Raw genomic sequence first — 6,191 nt, 5'->3', positions numbered from 1 at the left:
TAGATGGTGCTATAGGTAACATTCAGCCACTAGATGGTGCTATAGGTCACTTTCAGCCACTAAATGGTGTTATAGGTCACATTCAGCCACTAGATGGTGCTATAGGTCAAATTCAGCCACTAGATCAGGGGCCTCAAACTCACGGGCCGCGGGCCAATTGCGGCCCGCTGGATGATATTTTGCGGCCCCCTACTTGACATCAAAGTTTAGTGTTAGTGCGGCCCACGCGCAACTTTTTGCCGAGTCGTTGCGCGAGTTGGACGTTTTATTTATTTTATCACTTGTAGGCTACCATAGCGCAGGCAACGTTACGTTACTGACTTGGTTGAAACGTGATTCCGGAGTGATACCAAGTAAAGTGGAAGGAAAATATATCCTGTCACCCAGTGCTTATGGCAGGTATCCTCAAAATTCTCCGCTATCTCCTCTGCAAGCACTGCTCCACTGTCTGCGTCTGTCTGCCTTGGTCCAATCACATTCAGCGTCCCGTCAGCATTCCCCCCCCCCACCCACAGTCTGCGAATCAGAGGCAGAGTAGGGCGGGTCTTGCGTGTCGTCTCTTTCAGCGGTTCGAGTCAGAGCGAGAGTTGACAGCGCATCTACAGGTAGTCTAATCTGCAGGTACCTCGTTCCCAGTTTTATCTGCGTGATAAATGATAAATGTAGCTAGTAGCCTAGTTTCGCCAGCAGGCAGCTAGTAGAAAAATGTGGCATGTTCAAAGATGGCCAGTAAAAGGAAAGTCGACAGTGAAAATCGCTGCAATTCAAAGGTGAATGGACTGAAAAATATGCGTGCATCCTCCCAGCATCAAACCAATGTGCCTAATATGCCAAAAGAACTGTAGCTCTTGTGAAGAGTGGCAATTTGAAACGCCACTACGAAACTAAAGTTATTTTGATGCAACCTTTCCTCAAAATTCAGTGCTAAGAACCACAAAAATAAATGGAATGAAATCATCATATCAAGCTGCAAGCAGAATTATTGTTAAATCTACATGTATGTCACAACGAGAAAAAGCAACCAAGTTCTCACTCAGTGGCATGGGTGTTGGCTAAACACAAGAAGCCATTCTCTGATGCATACATAATAAAATAATGTATGACTGAAGTGATGGAGACCATGTTTGAAGGCAAACAAAAGCAAATCCCCCTCAGATAGCAGAGCAACCAGAATAACTGAAATACTGGCTGGTGATTTGATTAAACAGCTTTGTGATAGAATAAAAAAAATGCACAGTGCATTTCCATAGCTGTGGATGAGTCCACTGACACCACTGAGAAGCCTATGTTCTGAAGAACCGTTCATGTTCGAAGAACTGTTCATGTTCTGAAATGTTATTGCTAAAGATTGAGAAGATTGGATCAGTTGTACTCTTTTTTGGAATACTTGAAACCCCTTTTTTGTGGAATATTTGATGCCGCCCAGCCTCACCCAGACTCTACCTCCAGCGGCCCCCAGGTAAATTGAGTTTGAGACCCCTGCACTAGATGGTGCTATAGGTAACATTCAGCCACTAGATGGTGCTATAGGTAACATTCAACCACTAGATGGTGCTATAGATAACATTCAGCCACCAGATGGTGCTATAGGTAACATTCAGCCACTAGATGGTGCTATAGGTAACATTCAGCCACTAGATGGTGCTATAGGTAACATTCAGCCACTAGATGGTGCTATTTACATCACATTTACATTTAGTCATTTAGCTGACGCTTTTATCCAAAGCGACTTACAAGTTTTGTACAACAAGTCAGCAGGAAGTGTTCAACTCTATCAGCTGAGTAACAATGTTCAAGTGTTGAGTGATACAGTGTAGGTTAGTATAATTAGGACAAGTGCATGACAGTAAGGTTAGTTATGGTTAGATATATATTTTTTCTTTTCATTTCAGATATTGATTGAAGAAGTGCGTCTTTAGTCGACGGCGAAAGATTGGACGGGTTTCGGCTGTCCTAACTGTGGTGAGAAGTTCGTTCCACCATTGTGGGGCAAGGACCGGCTTCTCTTTGATGACCCTGCCGGAGATCGGATAGGAGTAGGTCTGAGTCTGCTATAAATAACATTCAGCCACTAGATGTTGCTATAGCTAACATTCAGCCACTTGATGGTGCTATAGATAACATTCAGCCACTAGATGTTGCTATAGGCAACATTCGGCCACTAGATGGTGCTATAGGCAACATTCAGCCACTAGATGGTGCTATAGGCAACATTCAACCACTAGATGGTGCTATAGCAGCGGTTCTCAAACTACGGGTCGCGACCCAAAGTGGGGTTGCGGGTAGATGACAGTGCGCATTGGCAAAAAAAAATAACTCAGATAGAGTTTTCCACCCGGCAGCTGTGTGTATTTGCCAATTTGTCTCGCCCCTTCATCAACGGTGGCCGACACACAGTATTCCAATACACATCTCACTACACCCTGCGCATTTATAATCGCCGGAGGGGGGTCTGGTCTTTTGTGTGTAACCTGGAGTCGCAATGGATAGGTTTGTTGTCAGAAGCGTTGCTGGTTGGCCGCGATGAAATGGGCTCTGCCTCTGCGCATAACCAGCTGCTATACCACACTGAGTATTCGCCTTTGTTAACTCGGAGAAGAAGCACGGATTTTCCTTGCAGACAAAAACAACACATTGGCAGAGAAATGTGCTGATAATGAGCTGGAAACTCTGTTAGTGGCACTCCAGGATAATCAGTGGAGATTTGGGGGTATTTACTCAGCTTGATGGCTTGTTGTAGGAACAGAATGCAGGAGGCGCTCAATGATCTTTCGTGTGACGAGCTACTGAAAGCCAAGTTCACTGGACACTGGACAGGCCCTCGCAAAGTTCTGGATATCAGTCCGGAACGAGTACCCAGTGTTGTGTAATGCTGCGCTGATAAAGCGTGTCCCCTTCGCATCAACATACCTCTGTGAGGGTGGATTTTCAGAGTAGAAGCGGATCTCTGCCAAAGCGCACATGAGCGCATTTTCTTTTCATGTTCTGGCAACATAATTTGGCTAAATATGCCTCGTTTTATAAATGTGTATACAGAAACAATTCCATTGCTTTTGTTGATAATATCCATTCATTTTATTGATAACATAGTGCTGTAATTTCATTTTCGAAACAACGTGTGCTTTTATTTTGATATTCCTTATTTCCATGTTGAAATTACGGGATACATTAACACAATGGGGACCAGCCACGTATAAATACGGGTTTCGGTGCCATGCGTTGTGGATCAGAGGCACGTATATAGCCGTGGCAAGTTGTTATTGTTTTATTCCATATTAATAACCATATCAAGATCCCCGATCGACTCTGCAGATCTACCCGCCTCTGTGGAATCGGCAACATGCAATACCGGCCAGATCCTCTTAGGGGCGCCATCGCTCCACTGCAGTATCATTGTGGGCGAATGGAATAATTTTTTTTTACCTTTCAGTGGAGGATCATATTACTCTGATCACAAACTAACAGCATGCACCGTGTATCACGTTTCGAAGCGGAGATTTCACCATGGAATAAGAGGATTTATCATCAACCAATGGACATATCGATCTACCAGATGCCGATCGATAACAGGGAAATGCTGCCGGTATCACACGGGCTGACGGTAAGACATTTATCACCTAATTTACAGCCGGATCGGAGCTTGCTGTGCAACGCAAGCAGTCGATCTGTGAATGTGGCTACTTACACGGACACTCTATTGGTAATCAATAATACTAATCGACGTACCCCGCCGCCCCCCTTTCATCCATAGATGCTCTGGGATAGTCCGGATCATAAGCAGTTTATGTTATTTCATTAGCATATATACAACGGAAATGCCGTTGAATATAACGTTAGTAGCCTTTAGCTCCATAACTAGCTTCCCAGAAAATATATGAGACGAAATCTGCGATAAAGCTTATATTCACGGCGCTATAAAATGACAACCTACCGATGGATTTTTTTTTCTTTAAGCCATTCTGAAGGGACGGGTTATGCACTCAAGTGACAATGAGAATGGACAGATAGCAACACTATAAAGTATAGATATAGCTGTTAGAAAACCCAGATGTTTGTTTACATTCCCCGGTCCTCTAGCCACTAATTAGACTAAGCCCATCGGTCGTCAAAGTGTTAAGTGTGGGGTTGCCAAAAAAAATCCTAAATAAAATGGGGTTGTGGTATAAAAAAGTTTGAGAACCCCTGTCTATAGGCAACATTCAACCACTAGATGCTGCTATAGGTAACATTCAGCCACTAGATGTCGCACTAGAGCACCAGCGTGTCATTTATCCAATCAGGTGCATTCCACGTGGGTGAACAGAAAGTAGGGAGGGGGGGATACATGTAAACAACAACAGTCATTTTGGACACTACAGTATATCTATATCTGTACATATCCCTTACCTACTCTTACTACTAGTTATGCTGCTGGCCAGTATGACTTACTTATATCTGTATCACTGTACATATTAATACTACAACCCTCAGGCTTTCCACTGAATGCACAGAGAGGACATTGGTGTCCATCCTCTTGTCCGACTCTGGAGATGGATGGATTATGGATTTGCCATCATGTTGGCGTGCTCCTTTAACAGCTACTGTAGCAGTGAAGATGTGTTGCTCTAACCTTGGGTTTCCTCTGCAACCAGACCTTGACTATATTGCTTTAGGCCGGGTAACATTGATTGTATGTTGCTAATATATTTTGTGCTTACAGTAAGTGTCATCGACCACCAGTGATGAAAACTACAGTATTTACAGGAAACATTTATCCCCTTTTGTTTGTTTGTTTGTTTGTTTGTTTGTTTGTTTGTTTGTTTGTTTGTTTGTTTGTTTGTTTGTATGCCGTATGAGTCATCAGAGCTTGTCTCACACACTATTACCGCCTGTCTCTTCTAATAATAATAATAATAATAGTACATTTAATTTGTAACGCACTTTATATTTGTGACAATCTCAAAGTGCTACAGGAGATAAAGATAAAAAATTTATAAAAACAATTCAAATGAATAAAACAACCAATGAAATGGAGGAAACATACAGATTAAAAATTATTTAATAATAAAAAATTAAAAAAATTCAGGCAAATGCCTTGTTAAAAATAAATGTTTTAGGCCCCTTTTAAAAACCTCAACGGACTGTGGTGCTCTCAGATGGTCGGGGAGGGCATGTGTTTGAGTGTCCAGAGCGGAGGGAGCGGGTGGAGGTCGGGGGAGCGATGAGTTCCTTTAGATAGCAGGGGGCGTTGCTGTGGACGCACTGATGGGTGGGGAGGGAGACCTCTTCTCTGTTCTCCAGACCCGTCTCCATCACACACCTGCATATAACTCTTCTAGATTACCTACTTATACTGCTGCATATAATTCTATATACCAATTTATACTCCTGCATATAATTCTATATACCAATTTATACTCCTGCATATAATTCTATATACCAATTTATACTCCTGCATATAATTCTATATACCAATTTATACTCCTGCATATAATTCTATATACAAATTTATACTCCTGTGTATAATTCTATATACCTACTTATACTCCTGCATATAATTCTATATACCTACTTATACTCCTGCATATAATTCTATATACCAATTTATACTCCTGCATATAATTCTATATACCTACTTATACACCTGCGTATAATTCTATATACCTACTTATACACCTGCGTATAATTCTATATACCTACTTATACACCTGCGTATAATTCTATATACCTACTTATACACCTGCGTATAATTCTATATACCTACTTATACACCTGCATATAATTCTATATACCTACTTATACACCTGCATATAACTCTGTATGATACCATGTACAATAATGCTGTATATACTGTATATATATATTTATCCACATCTGTCTGTACATACCTGCATATAATCCTTGTTACATATCGGTGGCTGGGTGGTGCAGCGGACATTGCGCTCGTCACCAACGCAAGAGACACCGGGTTCGACTCAGGCTGTCGGCGTTGCCTCCGGCTTGGGCTGGCCGTCATACTAACTCAATTGGCAGAGGTAGCGGGTGGAAGTCGATGGGTGGTAATCTGGACGTTGTGGACAGCGACTCCTACAGGTCGGTTGGGGGACGCCTGCACAGCAGAGACAGGAAATGGCGGGGGTAGTGTGAGCCTCCCACACGTTACACCTCGCCAATGAGAGTCCGCGCTGGCAGGTGAAAAGATGTGACAGGCT

The sequence above is a fragment of the Notolepis coatsorum genome (assembly GCF_963971535.1).
Source record: "Notolepis coatsorum genome assembly, chromosome: 6".
Taxonomy (NCBI): domain Eukaryota; kingdom Metazoa; phylum Chordata; class Actinopteri; order Aulopiformes; family Paralepididae; genus Notolepis; species Notolepis coatsorum.
This window is presented reverse-complemented; position numbering follows the sequence as displayed.